Source organism: Scyliorhinus torazame, chromosome 19 (assembly GCF_047496885.1).
Source record: "Scyliorhinus torazame isolate Kashiwa2021f chromosome 19, sScyTor2.1, whole genome shotgun sequence".
NCBI classification, from domain to species: domain Eukaryota; kingdom Metazoa; phylum Chordata; class Chondrichthyes; order Carcharhiniformes; family Scyliorhinidae; genus Scyliorhinus; species Scyliorhinus torazame.
Window position 1 is genome coordinate 9,673,990 of NC_092725.1, and position 26,497 is coordinate 9,700,486.

Sequence of the window (26,497 nt, forward strand, 5' to 3'; positions counted from 1 at the left end):
GTCGCCGTTCCCCTCCCCCCCACCAGGCCGTCATGTTTTCAGACCATCCAGCGATGTTGGCCGCCGTGGTGGCAGCCGCTCATGTCTATGTTGCCCTGGATGAGGAGGAGGAGGAGGAGGAGGAGGAGGAGGAGGAGCGTGCCAGAGAGGCGGCGCAGGCTGCCGCAGAGGGGCAGGCGGCAGCCGCCCAGGCTGGAGGGACACCTGACCGACAGGACGAGGAGGGGGAGGAGGACGTCGCGGCCCCACGGCAACGGAGGCACCCGAGGGCGCCCCGTGTGTACCGGCCCCGGCAGTCATACCAGGACCTCACGGACCGGGAATGCAGGAGGAGAGTCCGGATGAGCCGGGAAACCGTGGCACACTTCTGCCACCTGCTGGCACACCTGTCACCGCGTGGCACTGGCGGGGGACACCCTCTCCCCGTGTCTGTCAAGGTTACGGTGGCCCTGAACTTTTATGCAACGGGGTCATTCCAGGCACCGAGTGGGGACCTGTCCGGCATATCGCAGACATCGGTGCACCGGTGCATCCGGGCAGTGACAGATGCCCTTTATGCGATGGCGCACCGCTACATCCGCTTCCCCGTGGACCGGGCCAGCCAAGATGCCCGGGCCGTGGGCTTCTCTGCCGTGGCCGGGTTCCCCATGGTCCAGGGCGCGATCGATGGGATGCACGTCGCCGTGCGGCCACCTGCAGATAACAGGGCCGTGTTCACCAATAGGAAGGGGACCTATTCGATGAACGTACAGGTGGTCTGTGACCACCGCATGATGATCCTGCACGTCTGCGCCCGTCACCCAGGCAGTGTACACGACTCATTCGTGTTGTCGCGGTCATCCATCCCCGGCATGTACGAGGGACGCCATCCCCGGCTGAGGGGCTGGTTGCTGGGCGACAGGGGCTACCCATTGCGATCGTGGCTGATGACGCCTATACGGAGGCCACGCAATGAGGCGGAGAACCGCTACAATGATGCCCATGTAGCGACAAGGGGAGTGATAGAGAGGTGCTTTGGCGTGCTGAAGATGCGTTTCAGGTGCCTGGACCTCTCTGGGGGCGCCCTCCAGTATCGGTCAGATAGGGTCGGCCGCATCATTGTGGTGTGCTGCGTCCTGCACAACATAGCCCAGCAGAGGGGCGATGTGCCGCAGGCAGAGGAGGGCGGAGTGGAGGAGCAGCAGGAAGAGGCGCAGTCCTCCCCAGATGAGGGGGATGGGGGCAATGGTCAGGGCAGACGGGGTAGACACAGGCGGGTGGCTGTCCACCGTTACCGGCTGGCCCAGCGGGCACGGGACAGACTGATAGACGCCCGCTTCACTGACTAGATGGGCGTGGGAATCGGGTAGTATGGCCACAGACCGCACACCATGGCAACAGTCGGCCACCCACACCCCCCACCCATCCACCCACCCAGCACCCTCACCCCCCTCCCCAACCCCACCCACCCCACCCGCGTGCACACCACCCCCCCCCCCCCCCCATTGCCGATCCACCTGCGGCATAACGGGCCGGGCTCACCCAGTTGCGGGTGGACGCGTGTCTATCGCAGGCCATGGAGGATGATGACAACTCGCCCTGCGATGAGCTCCTGGCTCCACATCGTTGGACTATGTCTGACCCATGACCCTGGGGCTGAGGTAAGACCACCCCTCACACACACACTTGCGCTCAACGTACATGACACCCCCGCACACTTTGGACAGAGCACAAAGGCAGCTTCGGTAGGTGTAACATTGACTTTAATAACCAAAGGAGTTCATGCACGTGCCCTAGCCCCTAAAACTCATCTGTGCCCTGCACCCGTGCCAACTTACTCAGTGTCTAATTGTTTGGCCTTACGGGCCCTTTGACTACGTCTACGTGGTTCCCCAGACGGTACAGCAGAACTGGAGGTGGACTCCTGTGATTCCTGCCCTCTGACACTGGATCCCTTTGGCGGCCGTTTCCTGGGGCGTCCTGGCCTAGATGGGCCAGGCTGCGGCCCGGGCGACTGGGATGGCGAGCTGCCAGCCTGTCCTGCCCGTTGCCCACCCGATGCACCTGGGACGGAAGGGGGGGAGTCCGAGGTGTCGCGGTGTACCGGGACCTCCCCTACAGAGGGAGCCGGGACGGACCACACCACCTCCTCCTCCCTCGGGGTGCCCGATGGCCCCCAGGCCTCTACATAGGTGGGGGATGCGAACGGACTGGCCATCCGACGCCCCCCTGACATCTGGCGCTGCCAGTCCTGGAGGCCAGTGCTGGTATCGACAGGGGTCTGCAGGTTTGCAGCCATGGAGCCCAGGGGGTTGGCAAACCCTGTCTGTGACTGTGCGATGCCGGCTCGCACATGGCCACTGGCGCCGATGCCCTCAGCGATGGCCTGCTGAGACTGAGACATGGCCTGCTGAGACTGGGCCATGGCCTGCTGAGACTGGGCCATGGCCTGCAGAGACTGGGCCATGGCCTGCAGAGACTGGGCTATGGCGTTGAGCGCCTCTGCCATCTGGCGCTGGCACTGGCTCATGGCCTCCTGTGAGAGGGCAGCCATTTCCTGGGCCACAGACGCCGCCTGCACGGAAGGCCCCAGGCCTCGCAAACCGTTCCCCATGTCTGATTGTGGACTCCTCCACCTGCGACCGCAGCCGCCGCAAGCCGCCCGTCACCCTCTTCGTTCGTCTCCGGGTCGGTGGTTGCATCGGATCTATGTGTGGGTGTGGTAACTCCAGGAACCCGGGATCCATCTGGGCGGCAGATGTTCGCTTGGACTGGGCTGCCCTCCGACCGCCCGGTCCCTCTGCTGCTCCTACCTCCACCTGCTGTACCGGGACGGCTGTGTTGTGCGCACCAGTGAGTGTACCAGACGCCTCATCACTAAAGTGCCCAACCGTGGTGAGTGTTTCTGCGATGGTGGAGGGTGTTGGTGACAGCAGTGGCGTTGTGTCGTGCTCTTCGTCCCACTCTGAGTCCATGGCACTTTGGGGTGGGGGTTCGTCTCCACCCATCCACTCTGAGTCACTGTCCGGTATTTCGTTTTCCTGGGTAGTGCTGTCCCGGGTAGGGGTGTCCTGGGTAGTGGTGTCCTGGGTAGTGGTGTCCTGGGTAGGGGTGTCCTGGGTAGTGGTGTCCCGGGTAGTGCTGTCCTGGGTAGTGCTGTCCCGGGTAGTGCTGTCCCGGGTAGTGCTGTCCCGGGTAGTGCTGTCCCGGGTAGTGGTGTCCTGGGTAGTGGTGTCCTGGGTAGTGGTGTCCCGGGTAGGGGTGTCCTGGATAGTGGTGTCCTGGGTAGTGGTGTCCTGGCTCGGATGTGACGGGGGCCTGTGGCTGCCCCCCTCATCGCTGGGTGGTCGCTCCCGCACGTGACGGGGGTGTCGTCTCCCTGTTGCTCCAGGTCTCTCCGTCTCCCGTGGTGTGCGAGGGGCATCCTGCGGGCGTCGCATGCTGGAGGGTCCGGGTCTCTCCGTCTCCCGTGGTCTCCGAGGGGCATCCTGCGGGCGTCGCATGCTGGAGGGTGCGGGTCTCTCCGTCTCCTGTGGTCTCCGAGGGGCATCCTGCGGGCGTCGCATGCTGGAGGGTCCGGGTCTCTCCGTCTCCCGTGGTCTCCGAGGGGCATCCTGCGGGCGTCGCATGCTGGAGGGTCCGGGTCTCTCCGTCTCCCGTGGTCTCCGAGGGGCATCCTGCGGGCGTCGCATGCTGGAGGGTGCGGGTCTCTCCGTCTCCTGTGGTCTCCGAGGGGCATCCTGCGGGCGGTCTGCATCTGCGGGGATGGGTGCGGGTCTCTCCGTCTCCCGTGGTCTCCGAGGGGCATCCTGCGGGCGTCGCATGCTGGAGGGTCCGGGTCTCTCCGTCTCCCGTGGTCTCCGAGGGGCATCCTGCGGGCGGTGTGCATCTGCGGGGATGGGTGCCTGGACGTTTGGTCCTGCGATACACAATGAAGCATGCATGGTTAGACATCAGGCAGTGATCAGGTGATACGGGAGAGGGGGATATAGGGGAGGGGGGATATGGGGACGGGCTGTTGGTGGCTCACTTGCTCGTGGGGCCCCAACCTCTGCATCAGCAACCTCCCGGTCCTCAGGTCCGCCAGCCAGTTCCAGGGCCCTTTCCTCGTGTACGGTCAGTGGCCTCTCATCAGCGGGCCCTCCTCCAGTCCTCACATGCTCCCTATTGTTGTGTGCGCGCTTCTCCTGGGGGGGGGGGGGGGCTGGTGGCAGGGGTAAAAGGCAACAGTGTTAGGCAGGTATATGAATGCACGCCATCGGTTGCGCATGTATTGCAGAGGTTAAGGTTAGGGCTGGATTCACTTGGGGATATGGGGGAGGGGGGGATATGGGGGAGGGGGGATATGGGGGATATGGGGGAGGGGGGATATGGGGGATATGGGGGAGGGGGGATATGGGGGATATGGGGGAGGGCGGATATGGGGGAGAGGGGATATGGGGAGGGGGGATATGGGGGATATGGGGGAGGGGGGATATGGGGGAGGGGGGATATGGGGGATATGGGGGAGGGGGGATATGGGGGAGGGGGGGATATGGGGGAGGGGGGATATGGGGGATATGGGGGAGGGGGGATATGGGGGATATGGGGGAGGGGGGATATGGGGGATATGGGGGAGGGCGGATATGGGGGAGAGGGGATATGGGGAGGGGGGATATGGGGGATATGGGGGAGGGGGGATATGGGGGAGGGGGGATATGGGGGATATGGGGGAGGGGGGATATGGGGAGGGGGGATATTGGGGATATGGGGGAGGGGGGATATGGGGAGGGGGGATATGGGGGATATGGGGGAGGGGGGATATGGGGGATATGGGGGAGGGGGGATATGGGTGATATGGGGGAGGGCGGATATGGGGGAGAGGGGATATGGGGAGGGGGGATATGGGGGATATGGGGGAGGGGGGATATGGGGGAGGGGGGATATGGGGGATATGGGGGAGGGGGGATATGGGGAGGGGGGATATTGGGGATATGGGGGAGGGGGGATATGGGGAGGGGGGATATGGGGGATATGGGGGAGGGAGGGATATGGGGGAGGGTTGGATATGGGGGATATAGGGGAGGGGGGATATGGGGGATATGGGGAGGGGGGATATGGGGGAGGGGGGATATGGGGGAGGGGGGGATATGGGGAGGGGGGATATGGGGGAGGGGGGATATGGTGGAGGGGGGATATGGGGGATATGGGGGAGGTGGGATATGGGGAGGGGGGATATGTGGGAGGGGGATATGGGGAGGGGGATATGGGGAGCGGGGATATGGGGGAGGGGGATATGGGAGAGGGGGATATTGGGGAGGAGGGATATGGGGAGGGGGGATATGGGGGAGGGGGGATATGGGGGATATAGGGGAGGGGGAATATGGGGGATATGGGGGAGGGGAGGATATGGGGAGGGGGGATATGGGGGAGGGGGGATATGGGGGATATGGGGAGGGGGGATATGGGAGAGGGGGGATATGGGGGATATGGGGGAGGGGGATATGGGGAGGGGGGATATGGGGGAGGGGGGATATGGGGGGGGATTTGGGGGCTATGGGGAGGGGGGATATGGGGCAGGGGGGATATGTGGATATGGGGGAGGGGGGATATGGGGGAGTGGGGAGAGGGGGGATATGGGGGATATGGGGGAGGGGGGATATGGGGAGGGGGGATATGGGGGAGGGGGGATATGGGGGAGGGGGGATTTGGGGGATATGGGGAGGGGGGATATGGGGGAGGGGGGATATGTGGATATGGGGAGGGGGGATATGTGGGAGGGGGGATATGGGGGATATGGGGAGGGGGGATATGGCGGAGGGGGGATATGTGGATATGGGGAGGGGGATTTGGGGGATATGGGGAGGGGGGAAATGGGGGAGGGGGGATATGTGGATATGGGGGAGGGGGGATATGGGGGAGGGGGGATATGGGGGATATGGGGAGGGGGGATATGGGGGATATGGGGAGGGGGATATGGGGGAGGGGGGATTTGGGGGAGGGGGATATGGGAGGGGGGTATATGGGGAGGGAGATATGGGGGAGGGGGATATGGGGGAGGGGGGATATGGGGGAGGGGGGATATGGGGGAGGGGGGATATGGGGGAGGGCGATATGGGGAGGGGGATATGGGGGATATGGGGGAGGGGGGATATGGGGGGATATGGGGGAGGGGGGATATGGGGGAGGGGGATATGGGGAGGGGGGAAATGGGGGAGGGGGGATATGGGGAGGGGGGATATGGGGGAGGGGGGATATGGGGGATATGGGGGGATATGGGGGAGGGGGATATGGGGGAGGGGGGATATGGGGGATATGGGGGAGGGGGGATATGGGAGAGGGGGATATGGGGGAGGGGGGATATGGGGGAGGGGGGATATGGGGAGGGGGGATATGGGGGAGGGGGATATGGGGGAGGGGGATATGGGGAGGGGGGATATGGGGGAGGGGGATATGGGGGATATGGGGGAGGGGGGATATGGGGGAGGGGGGATATGGGGGAGGGGGGATATGGGGGAGGGGGGATATGGGGGAGGGGGGATATGGGGGATATGGGGAGGGGGGGATATGTGGGATATGGGGGAGGGGGGATATGGGGGATATGGGGGAGGGGGGATATGGGGGAGGGGGGATATGGGGGAGGGGGGATATGGGGGAGGGCGGATATGGGGGAGGCTCACCCTGCCTGCTCTGACGAGGTCGTTCACCTTCTTGTGGCACTGGGTGCCTGTCCGTGGTGTTAGGGCCACAGCGGTGACGGTCTCTGCCACTTCCCTCCACAGACGCCGGCTGTGGCGTGGGGCAACTCTGCGGCCGTGCCCGGGATACAGGGCGTCCCTCCTCTGCTCCACTGCGTCCAGGAGCGCCTCCACATCCCGTGACTCGAACCTCGGGGCTGAGCGACGGCTAGATATCCAGTCGGGTGTTGCGGTCGGGTGTTCCGGTCGGGTGGGGGGGAGCTGCGCGGCCTTATGAGCCGTCACGCCGTGCAGCGCGTATGACGCTGCACGGCGTGAACCACTGCGCAAGCGCGGATCCCGTTATGTTGCTGCTAGCCCATTTCGGGCCGCAGACTATCGACCCATTTTTCCGGCGTGACGCAAGTCGGATTTGCGCCATTTTTTGCGCCGATCGGCGGACTTTCCGCCCATAACGGAGAATTTTGCCCCCTATCTCTGTAACCTCCTCAAGCCCCTTCAACTCTTCCTATCTCTGTAACCACCTCCACTCCCTACACCCTCCCTATCGCTGTAACCTCCTCCAGTCCTCAACAACAGCGTGAAATCTCTAATGACCTCAATACTTAAAATTCTAGATGGTAAACTGTTTGGATAAGATCCGAGCATGTTTGAAATGGGGCTACAGGCAGACTGTGGAATAGTGTGGCCAGGGTCGCTAAGATACCGATGGGAGAGAGTGGGACAGTGGGATTAGTTTGGGATCGATACAGGGCTATGGGGAGAGAGCGGGGCAGTGGGATTAGTTTGGGGATTGATACAGGGCTATGGGGAGAGAGTGGGACAGTGGGATTAGTTTGGGATCGATACAGGGCTATGGGGAGAGAGCGGGGCAGTGGGATTAGTTTGGGGGTTGATACAGGGCTATGAGGAGAGAGAGGGGCAGTGGGATTAGTTTGGGGATTGATACAGGGCTATGGGGAGAGAGTGGGACAGTGGGATTAGTTTTGGATTGATACAGGGCTATGGGGAGAGAGCGGGGCAGTGGGATTAGTTTGGGATCGATACAGGGCTATGGGGAGAGAGTGGGGCAGTGGGATTAGTTTGGTGATTGATACAGGGCTATGAGGAGAGAGAGGGGCAGTGGGATTAGTTTGGTGATTGATACAGGACTATGGGGAGTGAGCGGGGCAGTGGGATTAGTTTGGGGATTGATACAGGGCTATGGGGAGAGAGAGGGGCAGTGGGATTGGTTTTGGATTGATACAGGGCTATGGGGAGAGAGCGGGGCAGTGGGATTAGTTTGGGGATTGACACAGGGCTATGGGGAGTGAGCGGGGCAGTGGGATTAGTTTGGGGATTGATACAGGGCTATGGGGAGAGAGCGGGGCAGTGGGATTAGTTTGGGGATTGATACAGGGCTATGGGGAGAGAGCGGGACAGTGGGATTAGTTTGGGGATTGATACAGGGCTATGGGGAGAGAGCGGGGCAGTGGGATTAGTTTGGGGATTGATACAGGGCTATGGGGAGAGAGCGGGGCAGTGGGATTAGTTTGGGATCGATACAGGGCTATGAGGAGAGAGAGGGGCAGTGGGATTAGTTTGGGGGTTGATACAGGGCTATGGGGGGAGAGAGGGGCAGTGGGATTGGTTTTGGATTGATACAGGGCTATGGGGAGAGAGTGGGGCAGTGGGATTAGTTTGGGGATTGATACAGGGCTATGGGGAGAGAGCGGGGCAGTGGGATTAGTTTGGGGGTTGATACAGGGCTATGGGGGGAGAGAGGGGCAGTGGGATTGGTTTTGGATTGATACAGGGCTATGGGGAGAGAGCGGGACAGTGGGATTAGTTTGGGATTGATACACGGCTATGGGGAGAGAGTGGGGCAGTGGGATTAGTTTGGGGATTGATACAGGGCTATGGGGAGAGAGCGGGGCAGTGAGATTAGTTTGGGGGGTGATACAGGGCTACGGGGAGAGAGTAGGGCAGTGGGATTAGTTTGGGGATTGATACAGGGCCATGGGGAGAGAGAGGGGCAGTGGGATTAGTTTCGGGATTGATACAGGGCTATGGGGAGAGAGCGGGGCAGTGGGATTAGTTTGGGGGGTGATACAGGGCTACGGGGAGAGAGTAGGGCAGTGGGATTAGTTTGGGGATTGATACAGGGCTATGGGGAGAGAGTGGGGCATTGGGATTAGTTTGGGGATTGATACAGGGCTATGGGGAGAGAGTGGGGCATTGGGATTAGTTTGGGGATTGATACAGGGCTATGGCGAGAGAGTGGGGCAGTGGGATTAGTTTGGGGATTGATACAGGGCTATGGGGAGAGAGTGGGGCAGTGGGATTAGTTTGGGATCGATACAGGGCTATGGGGAGAGAGCGGGGCAGTGGGATTAGTTTGGGGATTGATACAGGGTTAAGGGGAGAGAGTGGGACAGTGGAATTAGTTTGGGGATTGATACAGGGTTAAGGGGAGAGAGCGGGGCAGTGGGATTAGTTTGGGATTGATACAGGGCTATGGGGAGAGAGTGGGGCAGTGGGATTAGTTTGGGGATTGATACAGGGCTATGGCGAGAGAGTGGGGCAGTGGGATTAGTTTGGGGATTGATACAGGGCTATGGGGAGAGAGCGGGGCAGTGGGATTAGTTTGGGATTGATACAGGGCTATGGGGAGAGAGCGGGGCAGTGGGATTAGTTTGGGATCGATACAGGGCTATGGGGAGAGAGTGGGGCAGTGGGATTAGTTTGGGGATTGATACAGGGCTATGGGGAGAGAGCGGGGCAGTGGGATTAGTTTGGGGATTGATACAGGGCTATGGGGAGAGAGTGGGGCAGTGGGATTAGTTTGGGGATTGATACAGGGCTATGGGGAGAGAGCGGGGCAGTGGGATTAGTTTGGGGATTGATACAGGGCTATGGGGAGAGATCGGGACAGTGGAATTAGTTTGGGATTGATACAGGGTTAAGGGGAGAGAGTGGGACAGTGGAATTAGTTTGGGGATTGATACAGGGTTAAGGGGAGAGAGTGGGACAGTGGAATTAGTTTGGGGATTGATACAGGGTTAAGGGGAGAGAGTGGGACAGTGGAATTAGTTTGGGGATTGATACAGGGTTAAGGGGAGAGAGCGGGGCAGTGGGATTAGTTTGGGATTGATACAGGGCTATGGGGAGAGAGTGGGGCAGTGGGGTTAGTTTGGTGATTGATGCAGGGCTATGGGGAGTGAGTGGGGCAGTGGGATTAGTTTGGGATTGATACAGGGCTATGGGGAGAGAGTGGGGCAGTGGGATTAGTTTGGGATTGATGCAGGGCTATGGGGAGAGAGAGCGGCAGTGGGATTAGTTTGGTGATTGATACAGGGCTATGGGGAGAGAGCGGGGCAGTGGGATTAGTTTGAGGATTGATACAGGGCTATGGGGAGAGAGCGGGGCAGTGGGATTAGTTTAGGGATTGATACAGGGCTACGGGGAGAGAGTGGGACAGTGGGATTAGTTTGGGGATTGATACAGGGCTATGGGGAGAGAGCGGGACAGTGGGATTAGTTTGGGGATTGATACAGGGCTACGGGGAGAGAGTGGGACAGTGGGATTAGTTTGGGGATTGATACAGGGTATGGGGAGAGGGTGGGACAGTGGGATTAGTTTGGGATTGATACAGGGCTCTGGGGAGAGAGCGGGGCAGTGAGATTAGTTTGGGATTGATACAGGGCTATGGGGAGAGAGCGGGACAGTGGGATTAGTTTGGGGATTGATACAGGGTATGGGGAGAGGGTGGGACAGTGGGATTAGTTTGGGATTGATACAGGGCTATGGGGAGAGAGCGGGGCAGTGGGATTAGTTTGGGGATTGATACAGGTCTATGGGGAGAAAGTGGGTCAGTGGGATTAGTATGGGGATTGATACAGGGCTATGGGGAGAGAGCAGGGCAGTGCGATTAGTTTTGGATTGATACAGGGCAATGGGGAGACAGCGGGGCAGTGGGATTAGTTTGGGATTGATACAGGGCTATGGGGAGAGAGCAGGGCAGTGCGATTAGTTTGGGATTGATACAGGGCTATGGGGAGAGAGCGGGACAGTGAGATTAGTTTGGGATTGATACAGGGCAATGGGGAGACAGCGGGGCAGTGGGACGAGTTTGGGGATTGATATAGGGCTATGGGGAGAGAGCGGGGCAGTGGGATTAGTTTGGGGATTGATACAGGTCTCTGGGGAGAGAGTGGGACAGTGGGATTAGTTGGGGGATTGAGAGAGGGCTATGGGGAGAGAGCGGGGCAGTGGGATTAGTTTGGGATTGAAACAGGGCTATGGGGAGAGAGCGGGGCAGTGGGATTAGTTTGGGGATTGATACAGGGCTATGGGGAGAGAGCGGGGCAGTGGGATTAGTTTGGGGATTGATACAGGGCTATGGGGAGAGAGCGGGGCAGTGGGATTAGTTTGGGGATTGATACAGGGCTATGGGGAGAGAGTGGGGCAGTGGGATTAGTTTGGGGATTGATACAGGACTATGGGGAGAGAGAGGGGCAGTGGGATTAGTTTGGGGATGATACAGGGCTATGGGGAGAGAACGGGGCAGTGGGATTAGTTTGGGGATTGATACAGGGCTATGGGGAGAGAGTGGGGCAGTGGGATTAGTTTGGGGATTGATACAGGACTATGGGGAGAGAGAGGGGCAGTGGGATTAGTTTGGGGATTAATACAGGTCTATGGGGAGAGAGCGGGGCAGTGGGATTAGTTTGGGGATTAATACAGGTCTATGGGGAGAGAGCGGGGCAGTGGGATTAGTTTGGGGATTGATACAGGGCTATGGGGAGAGAGCGGGACAGTGGGATTAGTTTGGGGATTGATACAGGGCTATGGGGAGAGAGCGGGGCAGTGGGATTAGTTTGGGGATTAATACAGGTCTATGGGGAGAGAGCGGGGCAGTGGGATTAGTTTGGGGATTAATACAGGTCTATGGGGAGAGAGCGGGGCAGTGGGATTAGTTTGGGGATTGATACAGGGCTATGGGGAGAGAGCGGGACAGTGGGATTAGTTTGGGGATTGATACAGGGCTATGGGGAGAGAGAGGGGCAGTGGGATTAGTTTGGGGATTGATACAGGGCTATGGGGAGAGAGCGGGGCAGTGGGATTAGTTTGGGGATTGATACAGGGCTATGGGGAGAGAGCGGGGCAGTGGGATTAGTTTGGGGATTGATACAGGGCTATGGGGAGAGAGCGGGGCAGTGGGATTAGTTTGGGGATTGATACAGGGCTATGGGGAGAGAGCGGGGCAGTGGGATTAGTTTGGGGATTGATACAGGGCTATGGGGAGAGAGCGGGGCAGTGGGATTAGTTTGGGGATTGATACAGGGCTCTGGGGAGAGAGTGGGACAGTGGGATTAGTTTGTGGATTGATACAGTGCTATGGGGGGAGAGCGGGGCAGTGGGATTAGTTTGGGATTGATACATGGCTATGGGGAGAGAGTGGGGCAGTGGGATAGTTTGGGGATTGATACAGGGCTATGGCGAGAGAGAGGGGCAGTGGGATTAGTTTGGGGGTTGATACAGGGCTATGCGGAGAGAGCGGGGAAGTGGGATTAGTTTGGGATTGATACAGGGCTTTGGGGAGAGAGTGGGGCAGTGGGATTAGTTTGGGATTGATACAGGGCTATGGGGAGAGAGCGGGGCAGTGGGATTAGTTTGGGATTGATACAGGGCTATGGGGAGAGAGCGGGGCAGTAGGATTAGTTTGGGGATTGATACAGGGCTATGGGGAGAGAGCGGGACAGTGGGATTAGTTTGGGGATTGATACAGGGCTATGGGGAGAGAGCGGGTCTGTGGGATTAGTTTGGGGATTGATACAGGGCTATGGGGAGAGAGCGGGGCAGTAGGATTAGTTTGGGATGATACAGGGCTATGGGGAGAGAGCGGGTCAGTGGAATTAGTTTGGGGATTGGTACAGGGCTATGGGGAGAGAGCGGGGCAGTGGGATTAGTTTGGGGATTGATACAGGGCTATGGGGAGAGAGCGGGGCAGTGGGATTAGTTTGGGATGATACAGGGCTATGGGGAGAGAGTGGGGCAGTGGGATTAGTTTGGGGATTGATACAGGGCTATGGGGAGAGAGCGGGGCAGTGGGATTAGTTTGGGGATTGATACAGGGCTATGGGGAGAGAGCGGAGCAGTAGGAGTAGTTTGGGATGATACAGGGCTATGGGGAGAGAGCGGGTCAGTGGAATTAGTTTGGGGATTGATACAGGGCTATGGGGAGAGAGCGGGGCAGTGGGATTAGTTTGGGGATTGATACAGGGCTATGGGGAGAGAGCGGGGCAGTGGGATTAGTTTGGGATGATACAGGGCTATGGGGAGAGAGTGGGGCAGTGGGATTAGTTTGGGGATTGATACAGGGATATGGGGAGAGAGCGGGGCAGTGGGATTAGTTTGGGGATTGATACAGGGCTTTGGGGAGAGAGTGGGGCAGTGGGATTAGTTTGGGATTGATACAGGGCTATGGGGAGAGAGCGGGGCAGTGGGATTAGTTTGGGATTGATACAGGGCTATGGGGCGAGAGCGGGGCAGTAGGATTAGTTTGGGTATTCATACAGGGCTATGGGGAGAGAGCGGGACAGTGGGATTAGTTTGGGGCTTGATACAGGGCTATGGGGAGAGAGCGGGGCAGTGGGATTAGTTTGGGGATTGATACAGGGCTATGGGGAGAGAGCGGGGTAGTAGGATTAGTTTGGGATGATACAGGGCTATGGGGAGAGAGCGGGTCAGTGGAATTAGTTTGGTGGTTGATACAGGGCTATGGGGAGAGAGCGGGGCAATGGGATTAGTTTGGGGATTGATACAGGGCTATGGGGAGAGAGAGGGGCAGTGGGATTAGGTTGGAGATTGATACAGGGCTATGGGGAGAGAGTGGGGCAGTGGGATTAGTTTGGGGATTGATACAGGGCTATGGGGAGAGAGTGGGGCAGTGGGATTAGTTTGGGATTGATACAGGGCTATGGGGAGAGAGTGGGGCAGTGGGATTAGTTTGGGGATTGATACAGGGCTATGGGGAGAGAGCGGGACAGTGGGATTAGTTTGGTGATTGATACAGGGCTATGGGGAGAGAGCGGGGCAGTGGGATTAGTTTGGTGATTGATACAGCGCTATGGGGAGAGAGCGGGGCAGTAGGATTAGTTTGGGATGATATAGGGCTATGGGGAGAGAGCGGGTCAGTGGAATTAGTTTGGGGGTTGATACAGGGCTATGGGGAGAGAGCGGGGCAGTGGGATTAGTTTGGTGATTGATACAGGGCTATGGGGAGAGAGCGGGACAGTAGGATTAGTTTGGGATGATATAGGGCTATGGGGAGAGAGCGGGGCAGTGGGATTAGTTTGGGATTGATACAGGGCTATGGGGAGAGAGTGGGACAGTGGGATTAGTTTGGGATTGATACAGGGCTATGGGGGGAGAGCGGGGCAGTGGGATTAGTTTGGGATGATACAGGGCTATGGGGAGAGAGTGGGGCAGTGGATTAGTTTGGGGATTGATACAGGGCTATGGGGAGAGAGCGGGGCAGTGGGATTAGTTTGGGGATTGATACAGGGCTATGGGGAGAGAGCGGGGCACTGGGATTAGTTTGGGGATCGATACAGGGCTATGGGGAGAGAGAGGGGCAGTGGGATTAGTTTGTGGATTGATACAGGGCTATGGGGAGAGAGCAGGGCAGTGGGATTAGTTTGGGATTGACACAGGGCTATGGGGAGAGAGTGGGGCAGTGGGATTAGTTTGAGGATTGATACAGGGGTATGGGGAGAGAGCGGGGCAGTGGGATTAGTTTGGGATGATACAGGGCTATGGGGAGAGAGTGGGGCAGTGGGATTAGTTTGGGGATTGATACAGGGCTATGGGCAGAGAGCGGGGCAGTGGGATTAGTTTGAGGATCGATACAGGGCTATGGGGAGAGAGAGGGGCAGTGGGATTAGTTTGTGGATTCATACAGGGCTATGGGGAGAGAGCAGGGCAGTGGGATTAGTTTGGGATTGACACAGGGCTATGGGGAGAGAGTGGGGCAGTGGGATTAGTTTGAGGATTGATACAGGGCTATGGGGAGAGAGTGGGGCAGTGGGATTAGTTTGGGGATTGATACAGGGCTATGGGGACAGAGTGGGGCAGTGGGATTAGGTTGGAGATTGATACAGGGCTATGGGGAGAGAGTGGGGCAGTGGGATTAGTTTGGGGATTGATACAGGGCTATGGGGACAGAGTGGGGCAGTGGGATTAGGTTGGAGATTGATACAGGGCTATGGGGTGAGAGTGGGGCAGTGGGATTAGTTTGGGATTGATACAGGGCTATGGGGAGAGAGTGGGGCAGTGGGATTAGTTTGGGGATTGATACAGGGCTATGGTGAGAGAGCGGGGCAGTGGGATTAGTTTGGGGATTAATACAGGGCTATGGGGAGAGAGCGGGGCAGTGGGATTAGTTTGGGGATTGATACAGGGCTATGGGGAGAGAGCGGGGCAGTAGGATTAGTTTGGGATGATACAGGGCTATGGGGAGAGAGCGGGTCAGTGGAATTAGTTTGGGGATTGATACAGGGCTATGGGGAGAGAGCGGGGCAGTAGGATTAGTTTGGGATGATACAGGGCTATGGGGAGAGAGCGGGTCAGTGGAATTAGTTTGGGGGTTGATACAGGGCTATGGGGAGAGAGCGGGGCAGTGGGATTAGTTTGGGGATTGATACAGGGCTGTGGGGAGAGAGTGGGGCAGTGGGATTAGTTTAGGGATTGATACAGGGCTATGGGGAGAGAGTGGGATTAGTTAGGGGATTGATACAGGCCTATGGGGAGAAAGTGGGACAGTGGGATTCGTTTGGGATTGATACAGGGCTATGGGGAGAAAGTGGGACAGTGGGATTCGTTTGGCATTGATACAGGGCTATGGGGAGAGAGCGGGGCAGTGGGATTAGTTTGGGGATTGATACAGGGCAATGGGGAGAGAGCGGGGCAGTGGGACGAGTTTGGGGATTGATACAGGGCTATGGGGAGAGAGCAGGGCAGTGGGATTAGTTTGGGATTGATACAGGGCTATGAAGTCACACGGGATCAAATGTAAGATGGCAAGATTGTCACAGAACTGACTCGTTCATAGAAGACAGAGGGTAGCAGTGGAAGTGTGCTTTTCTGATTGGAGGGCTGTGACCAGTGGTGTTCCGTAGGGATCATTGCTGGGACCTTTGCTATTCCTAGTAGATACAAATTATTTGGAGGAAAATGTAACTGGTCTGATTAGTAAGTTTGCAGACGACACAAAGGTTGGTGGAATTGCGGATAGCGATGAGGACTGTCGGAGGATACAGCAGGATTTAGATCGTTTGGAGACTTGGGCGGAGAGATGGCAAATGGAGTTTAATCAAGACAAATGTGAGGTAATGCATTTTGGAAGGTCTAATGCAAGTAGGGAATATACAGTGAATGGTAGAACCCTCAAGAGTATTGAAAGTCAAAGAGATCTAGGTCCACAGGTCACTGAAAGGGGCAACACAGGTGGAGAAGGTAGTCAAGAAGGCATACGGCATGCTTGCCTTCATTGGCCGGGGCATTGAGTATAAGAATTGGCAAGTCATGTTGCAGCTGTATAGAACCTTAGTTAGGCCACACTTGGAGTATAGTGTTCAATTCTGGTCGCCACACTACCAGAAGGATGTGGAGGCTTTAGAGAGGGTGCAGAAGAGATTTACCAGAATGTTGCCTGGTATGGAGGGCATTAGCTATGAAGAGAGGTTGGATAAACTCGGTTTGTTCTCACTGGAACGACCGAAGTTGAGGGGCGACCTGATAGGAGTCTAAAAGATTATGAGGGTCATAGACTGAGTGGATAGTCAGAAACCTATTCCCAGGGTGGAAGAGCCAATGATAGGGGACATAAGTTTACGGTGCTAGGGGGCAAAGTTTAGAGAAGATATGCGAGGGATGTTTTTTTACACAGAGGGAAGTGGGTGCCTGGAACTCGCTGCCGGAGGAGGTGGTGGAAGCAGGGATGATAGTGGCATTTAAGTGCAATCTGGACAAATACATGAATAGCATGGGATTAGAGGGAAACGGGCCCCAGAAGTGTAGAAGGTTCTTCGGTTAGACGGACAGCATAGTCAGTGCTGGCATGGACGGCCAAAGAGCCTGTTCCTGTGCTGTACTTTTCTTTGTTCTTTGTACAGCCAGAATTTCTGCATGGTTCTAACAGGGATCAGATCCTCTCTTTAAAACAGTGTTGAACGATCTCTCCGTCTCAAAGAACACCTCTATACAGCTGCTAATCGTGTTTAAGTAGACAGCGAGCTCACATGTTTTTCTCTTGTTGTTTGAGTGGGAATGAAGATAGCAGTTGAGGGTTTTGCATTCACTGCATTGACTAGCATTGTTTCAGGGGTAACTGTAATTTACTTTCTGTTATGTTAAAGATATTTTAATACTGTGTTAGTGATAAGGTTTGTTTTAATCTACCACATCCCAATTTCGTGTGAAATCCCTCCTGGGCCGAGGAATCACAGACTTACAAAGTAAAATAAAATATTGGGGTTTCTGTCCACAGTCCCGGCCACTGTTGGGGTCCAGTCTGGGATTGTAATAAGTGGACCAATTGACGGCTCTCTGATGAGGCACAGTAACAAAATAGAAAACTTTGCTTAAATTTCATTCATTACCTTTCCTTTTAATGTTCCTTGGGGATGATGCTCCACTCAAACCCCAATGGTGCACATCGGGCGCGAACACGTCGACTATTTATTATCAGGGGTCAAAGACAATTTTATCAATCGCCCTGCTTCTCGTGACCTTAGCAATGCGCGATTGACAGGACATCGACACACCTTAACGATGTTATTATGTGGCAGCAATAAACACGATCGATGCAATTGACAAGGCGTTAAGACACCGACCACAATGTCCATGATACGATATTGGCCAACAATGTGATTGAAGCGAGGTTATTAACGCAGCCGTTAGACGTGACCTGTGCCAGCAGCAATTTTAGGAGACCTTTCATTGGTGACCTTTTCGAATTAATTGTATGGCAGCTATTTTACACAGCGACACATCGATACAGAGTCTGTGTCTCCACAGGAACGCCATCCAGATAAGTGAGAGGTGACACACTTGGGCGGGACAAACAGGGCACGGGGGATACACGATAGACGGCAGGACCCTGGGAAGCAGCGAGGATCAGAGGGACCTTAACTCATCCTTAAGTTGGTTAAAGTGTTTAAGAATCAATGGGGTGCATTAGCCTTTATTAATAATAATCTTTATTAACGTCGCATGGGGGCTAACATTAACACAGCAATAGTGTGAATATCTCCTCGTCGCCACATTCCGACGCCTGTTCGGGTACACGGAGGGAGAATTCAGAATGTCCAAATCACCTAACAAGCACGTCTTTCGGGGCTTGTGGGAGGAAACCGGAGCGCCCGGAGGAAACCCACGCGGACGCAGGGAGAATGTGCAGACCCGGGTATCGAACCCGGGACCCTGGCGCTGCGAAGCAACAGTGATAAGTCCCTCGTGACATTCCAGAAGGATTTAGAGGTGCGCTTGCGATCCCAGGGCAGACACGGCTCTGGGCCACACTTTGGCAAATCTGACCACAGGGCTGTGCTCCTGCTCCCGGCTTATAAACAAAAACTGAAGCGGGAGAATCCGTCGGAGATAGTTGTGCGTTGTTGGTCTGAGGAGTCGGATGATCTCCTACGGGACTGCTCAGAGTCAGTGGACTGGTCAGTATTTAAAAACTCTGCGACCAGCCTGAACGAGTACGCCGCGACAGTAACTGACTTCTGATGTGTTGGGTACTCTGCTACACAGACAAACCAACACGGTTGCGAATGGTACAACGCAGTTTTATTGCTAACATTTATTTACAGGGGTAAACTGGTTACTGAGGTCCGATCATAACCCTAGAATCTGTGGACCTACTCCTAATACTGTCTTGTAGTGGCAATCAGCACGTGGTGGCTGTCTGAGTGGCTTGCTGTGAGCTCTGTGCCCTGAGCTGTCTCCTGCTGGAATCTTCAGGAAGTGTCGTGTTCCCTGTTTTGTACTGTGTATGCTCTTGCCTGTGATTGGCTGTGGTGTTGTGTGTGTGTTGATTGGTCCGTTGATCTGTCCATCAGTATGTTTGTGCTATGATGTTTACCTGAATATCATGACATCCCCCCTTTTGTACAAGAACATGTGCCTATGTGGTTATAAATAGAGATGTGCACTGAGTGCAGCTGGATGTGTGTGTGTGCAATATTTACAGCATGTACATGGGGCTAAACTATATACAAGTGGCGTGTCGTGTGCGACATAACAACCAGGTTGTACCATAAACAAAGAACGGGGAAATGTTGAACGACAAAACAAACTCCTGTAACGACAAGGAAGAACAGAAACATATTAACACAGCGGTATGATGAGTTCAATGTACAAACAGGCTCATAAGTCCCGTCTAGTAGGTGGGTGACGAATTTGGGTTGACCGCCTCAAGGGTGGGTCTGGATCCACCGGCTGAGGAACGGGCCTGGCCACGGGTGACGATGGAAGGGGCATGGCGGCAGGAAGCTCCACGAAGTCGCCATCAGGAACAACAGGAGGGCGCGGTGTCGGTGTAAGTTCCCATAGCGAGCGTGGAAGTAGGCGAAGAGCCCGGCGATTGCGCCTACGAATGGAGCCATCAGGCATGCGAACCAGGAACGAGCGGGGAGCCACGCGGCGGAGAACTTCGGCAGGTGCTGACCAGCCACCTTCTGGTAGGTGGATGCGGACGTCGTCTCCAGGGGCCAGGGCGGGAAGATCAGTTGCCCGTGTGCAATATGCCCTCTTCTGGAGAACACGTTGCTGTTGCATTCTGTGTAGTACCGGAGCATGGTCTATTGTTGGTGCCAGGATGGAAGGCACAGTGGTCCTGAGGGCGCGACCCATCAGCAGCTGTGCTGGTGAGAGACCCGTGGCTATTGGGGCCGAGCGATAGGCCAGCAGGGCGAGGCAGAAATCCGATCCGGCAGCAGCAGCCTTGCCGAGGAGCCGCTTGACGATGTGAACGCCCTTCTCCACCTTTCCATTGGACTGGGGATGCAGAGGGCTGGACGTCACGTGTGTGAAGCTATACGAAGCAGCAAAGGACGACCATTCCTGGCTGGCGAAACAGGGCCCATTGTCCGACATGACAGTCATCGGAATGCCGTGGCGAGCGAAGGTGTCTTTGCAGGCCCTGATGACAGCGGACGATGTCAAATCGTGCAGGCGTATGACCTCTGGGTAGTTGGAAATCTAATCAATGACGATGACATAGTCCCTGCCGAGCGCGTGAAAAAGGTCCACACCCACCTTCGCCCAGGGGGACGTCACCAGCTCATGGGGCAGAAGCGTTTCAGGAGGTTCGGGTGAGGCCTTTTATTTTTAAGAGCTGCTGGCGTAGGGCGCCCGAGGTGACCCCAAAAACGATCTGGTCCCGAATCATGGAATCGGAGGTGGTGTTGTAACCGCAGGACTGCGCGAGGATACGGAGATGCGTAAGGAAGGATTGAAAGGGCTCAGCCTTACCCTGCAGGCGCTGCTGGAAGAGATACCTCTCGAAGCTCTCGTTGACCTCGACGTTAAAGTGTTGGTCGAGTTTGAGAAGGGCCGTCTTGTACTTGGTCTTGTCCTCACCTTCCGCGAACACCAGGGAGTTGTAGACATGGATGGCGTGTTGACCTGCGGTGGAGAGGAGGATGGCGCTCTTTCTGGTGTCTGAAGCGCTCTCCTTTTCGTTGGCTTCCAGGAAGAGCTGGAAACGATGTTTGATCAGCTTCCAATTAACGCCGAGGTTTCCAGCGACTTGTAGCGGCTGCGGCGTGCTGATGGTGTCCATGGCGCAGGATGGCAGATTCCGGAGGATCCGTAGGTAGGTCCCACAGTTACTCCTGGTACTATGACGTGTTGGGTGCTCTGCTACACAGACAAACCAACACGGTTGCGAATGGTACAACTCAGTTTTATTACTAACATTTATTTACAGGGGTAAACTGGTTACTGAGGTTCGATCATAACCCTAGAATCCGTGGACCGACTCCTAATTCTATCTTGGAGTGGCACTCAGCACATGGTGGCTGTCTGAGTGGCTTGCTGTGAGCTCTGTGCCCTGAGCTGTCTCCTGCTGGAATGCTCGGGAAGTGTCGTGTTCCCTGTTTTGTACTGTGTATGCTCTTGCCTGTGATTGGCTGTGGTGTTGTTGTGTGTTGATTGGTCCGTTGATCTGTCCATCAGTATGTATGTGCTATGATGTTTACCCGAATATCATGACAACTTCATTAGTAAGTGTGTAGAAGACTCTGTGCCAAAGAAACAAATCCGTGTGTTTCCCAACCGGAAACCCCGGATGAACAGGGATACCCACTGCTTGCTGGAGTCTCGGTCTGAGGCGTTCACGTCAGGTGACCCTGACCTCTACAAGAAAGCCAGATATGATCTAAAGAAATCCATCAAAGATGGCAAAAGACAGTCCCGGACCAAGCTCGAGTCCCAGGCCAGCCACACGGACCCCCGCCGTCTATGGCAAGGTCTGCAAGACATAACGGGCTACAAGATGAAGGCATGTAAAATCGTCAGCTCCAACGCACCCCTCCCTGATGAGCTCAACGCGTTCCATCACCGCTATGAGCAAGAGGTCAGCGAGAGCGAGCCCTCCACCCCAGAAGCCGCGGATGAACTTGTATCTGAGATCACCACTGCAGACGTCAGAGCAGCCTTCTCGAAGGACAACCCACGGAAAGCCACTGGCCAGGATGGGGTACCCGGACGGGCACTCAGGTCTTGCCCGGATCAGCTGGCGGGGGTATTCTCAGACATCTTCAACCTCTCTCTACAACAATCTGAGGTCCCGATCTGCTTCAAGAAGACGACCATCATCCCTGTACCAAAAAAAAGCCAAGCATTGTGCCTTACTGACTATCGTCCAGTGGCTCTGACATCCATCATCATGAAGTGCTTCGAAAGGTTAGTCATGGCACGAATCAACTCCAGCCTCCCGGATTGCCTTGATCCACTACAGTTCGCCTACCGCTGCAACAGGTCCACAGCAGACGCCATCTCCATGGCCCTGCACTCTACCCTGGAACACCTAGATAACAAAGACACCTCTGTCAGACTCCTATTTATCGACTACAGCTCAGCCTTCAACACCATCATTCCTACAAAACTCATCTCCAAACTCTGTGGCCTTGGCCTTGGCTCCTCCCTATGTGACTGGATCCTGAACTTTCTAACCCACAGGCCGCAATCAGTAAGGATAGGCAACAGCACCTCCTCCACGATCATCCTCAACACCGGTGCCCCACAAGGCTGTGTCCTCAGCCCCCTACTATACTCCTTATACACCTATGACTGTGTGGCTAAATTCCCCTCCAACTCGATCTTCAAATTTGCTGATGACACCACCGTAGTGGGTCGGATTTCAAACAATGACGAGACAGAGTACAGGAATGAGATAGAGAATCTGGTGAACTGGTGCGACGACAATAATCTCTCCCTCAATGTCAACAAACAAAGGAGATTATCATCGACGTCAGGAAGCGTAGTGGAGAACATGCCCCTGTCTACATCATTGGGAACGAAGTGGAAAGGGTTGAGAGCTTCAAGTTTTTAAGTGTACAGATCACCAACAACCTGTCCTGGTCCCCCCATGCTGACACTATAGTTAAGAAAGCCCACCAACGACTCTACTTTCTCAGAAGACTAAGGAAATTTGGCATGTCAGCTACGATCCTCACCAACTTCTATAGATGCACCGTAGAAAGCATTCTTTCTGGTTGTATCACAGCTTGGTATGGAGCCTGCTCTGCCCAAGACCGCAGGAAACTACAAAAGGTGGTGAATGTAGCCCAGTCCACCACGCAAACCAGCCCCCCGTCCATTGACTCTGTCTATAATTCCTGCTGCCTCGGAAAGGCAGCCAGCATAATTAAGGACCCCACGCACCCCGGACATACTCTCTTCCACCTTCTTCCGTCAGGAAAAAGAGACCAAAGTTTGAGGTCGCGTACCAACCGACTCAAGAACAGCCTCTTCCCTACTGCCATCAGACTTTTGAATGGACCTACCTCGTATTAAGTTGATCTTTTCTCTACGCCTTGCTGTAACTGTAACATTATATTCTGCAGTCTCTCCTTCCTTCCCTATGTACGGTGCATTGTTTGTACAGCATGCAAGAAACAATACTTTTCACTGTATACCAATACGTGTGACAATAATAAATAACATCAAGCCAAGTGCTGGGAAATGGGACTAGAATGGTTAGGTGGTTGTCCCTTCCAGCGAAGGTGCGATGACCAAAGGGCATTTACAGGTTTATAGGCCTCTCTGACTCTACGAGTGAGAGGCACACATTGCACACAGGAATCAGGTGCTCTGCGAGTCCATCCCTGTATTTGTGGGAGTGAGGGGTCCATTTACTATTCAGATGTTTGGACAGGAATGAGTTATTTTTCATATTCTTACATGCAATGTGGTGTGGCTGGCAAAGGGAACGTTTATTGCCCCTCTCTAATTGCCCCCGAGGCGGTGTTGGTGAGTTGTCACACACTGATTCTCGATAGATGCCTGATCATCATTTATGAATGAGTTTAACAATTGGAGTGAAGGGATATTTCATCACCATTGCCAACTGCTCTCTGAAGTTACTCTGGGTCACGGCGTAAATCAGAGTGTTGGTGCAGCAGCTCAGGAGCTGCAGGATGAAGCCCAGCTCTGACAAAAATGTATGGAGATATATAGACTGATAGCCCAACCACCACATCCTGATCCAGATGGAATAAATCATTAATATCGACCACAACGTGATGAAATTCACTGAGATAACAATCAGTAAAATTATGGATTTCCTTCGACTCTCCATCTCTGGATCTCTGGGACTCTCCCCACTGCTCTGAGCCCGTAGCCTCCTACGGGCCCTGCTGCCCACTACAATGTGTCTGATGGTGAAAACATTGAGCAGCAGAATCAGGACAAATGGGACACATGGTGTTAGAATGCTGTGGAGGAACTCAATCGCGACCCATAATGGTGATCCATCAGCCTGCATTCTTATAAGGCAAAACCATGGTTGATTCACCAGTACATACTCCCCTGTCAGCATGAAGTACCAGAAAATGTTCTTCGAAGCGCTCAGCACCGTCACCGTCCCCAGAACCACAGCCACCGTTCTCCCGCTGCAATATTTACACTTCAGCTTCGGGCAACAAATGGCCACAAATCGATCGAAGGTGAAAGTGACGGTGAACCAGACAGAACAGTCTGTGACGGCGTAAACCAGCGCGGCGTGTATATTGCACAGGGGGACGGACTCCAGGAAAGTAAACTCTTCCTTAAAAACAATCGGGATGTGTCTCAGTAACAGGTCGAGGATGATGACCAGGAGGTCTGATGCTGCCATGGCCACCAGGTAGCGAGTGACACATTTAGAGAGACCACACTTTCCTTGGCATAGGATCACAATCGTCACCGTGTTAACTACGAGGAAGGGATATAAACAGGACATTAAACATGAGGACGCGTGAAAGTGTCCAACTTGATTGAGGACTTACGACATTTTGAAATGTGTTAGTCTACCCAATGGTGGATTGAAAATATTATATCTGTGACAGGATTACTTGGGTGAGATAATAATTACCAGTGACATCAAAATGGAAATTAATGTTTGGGAAGGAGTTACATTTGTGACATTCGGCAGTATTGGTGAGTGTATCAACCCAGGTTCCTGCCCCCTTCAATGCCCAGTGACCCCAGTTAAGGGGAGGCAGAGGTTGTCTGAATTGATACATAGAAACATAGAAGATCGGAGCAGGAGGAGGCCTTTTGGCCCTCCCAGCCCGCTCCGCCATTCATCACCATCATGGCTGATCATCCAACTCTAATCCTGCTTTCTCTCCATAACCCCACATTCTCCCCAAGTGCGATATCCAGCCGCCTCATGAATATATTCAATGTTTTAGCATCAACTACTTCCTGTGGTAATGAATTCCACCGGCTCACCACTCTTTGGGTGAAGAAATGTCTCCTTATCTCTGTCCGAAATGGTTTACCCTGAATCCTCAGACTGTGACCCCTGGTTCTGGACACAACCATCATTGGTAACATCTTCCCTGCATCTACCTTGTCTAGTCCTGTTAGAATTTTATAGTCTCTATGAGATCCCCCCTCATTCTTCTGAACTCCAGTGAGAACAATCCCAACCGAGTCAATCTCTCCTCATCTGACAGTCCCGCCATCCCTGGAATCAGTCTGGTGAACCTTCGCTGCACTCCCTCGAGAGCAAGAACATCCTTCCTCAGAGAAGGAGACCAAAACTGCCCACAATACCCCAGGTGTGGCCTCACCAAGGCCCTGTCCAATCGCAGCAACACATCCCTGCTTCTATACTCGAAACCTCTCGCAATGAAGGCCAACACACCACTAGCCTTCTTTACCGTCTGCTGCACCTGCATGCTTCCCTTCAGTGACTGGAGTAGGAGGACACCCAGGTCCCGCTGCACAATTTCCATTGCATCGTCCGAAATAGCCCAAGCAAGTCACCCGGCTTCAGGTCAGCGAAGGATTACAACTCATCCCGACCTCGCCAGCAACGTCCGCAACCCATATAAAAATACCAAATAAAAACACGTCAAGGGGGCAACATGCCAATCACTCTGGCAAACTCCAGGGGCTACCGGTAAGAGTGGCAGAAATTCCAGGTCCCATTCCCGCACATGGGGTGAATTTTTGACCATCACTGCCCACAGCTCCAGACGACACCAGGTGCGGGACAATGCATGTGGCAACTCCGATCTCAGAATGACCTGTGACCCAGCAACCCAGGTACTTACAAGGCACACCGACAGCAGCAAGGAGAGGGTAGTAAATCTCTTCCATCTCCAGGAGGAGGTAATATATCTGCAACGCGGTTTCAACGCTAATTCCCATTTGTTTCCGTGCTCTCTCCTCCCCCTCTCTCGGATGATCCCTGTTAGCGTTGGAGCTGACGGTCGACTCTGTGATAACACATTGACGAGAGTCCCTTATTAATAGGAGAGTGGAACCCTCCAGTGACATGAACTGGAGTCCATGGAGATTCCTGTTACTCATGGTCGCTTAACAAACAACTTTCATTCACCACTTGCAGCTGGAAACATCAACTCAGTCCCTCATTTCTGTCTTTGGTGTCACTGGTCAGTCATGTGATGTGCGGCTCACTGACTGGGCCAGTATTTAATCGCCCTTCCCTAATTACCCTTTGAACTGAGTGTGGATGTTTCCAGAGAGGGGCGGAACAGGCAGCCACATTGGTGTGTGGTCAGGAGTCACATGTAGGCCAGGCCGGGTAAGGATTCCGCCTGGGTCACATCGGCCAATTACTGTGCAGTATGATCTAACCAACCAGAGTTTGACTGTTAATTCACGTTTCCTCGTATTAACTCTGAATGGTGCAATACAAGGTAGATATTGTGAATGATTCTAACTTTCCATAGTGTTATGGGCCAGGGTTTAGAGAACCCCAAAGTGTATCATGGAGTTCACCTGACCCACAACTTTTACTAGATTGTGGTGTGGGGAGCACACGGCCCACTCTCCAGGGGTGGGACAGCAGAAATGGAAAAGTATTTTTTAAAGCAAAACAATGTTTATTCGATGAACTCAAGGTCACCTCTTTAAATCATACAGTGAACATCTTAGCAAGCATCAATTCAAATACACCCCCCCCCCAAAGAATCCAACACTAAGTAATCCTTTAAGCTTTCTTTTTAACATGCATACGACTTAAAACACCTTTTACCAGAAGCACATCAGGTTAAAGTCACTACTGCTATTAGTTTTAAATCACCAGGATCGATTTATGTTTTTTAGATTAC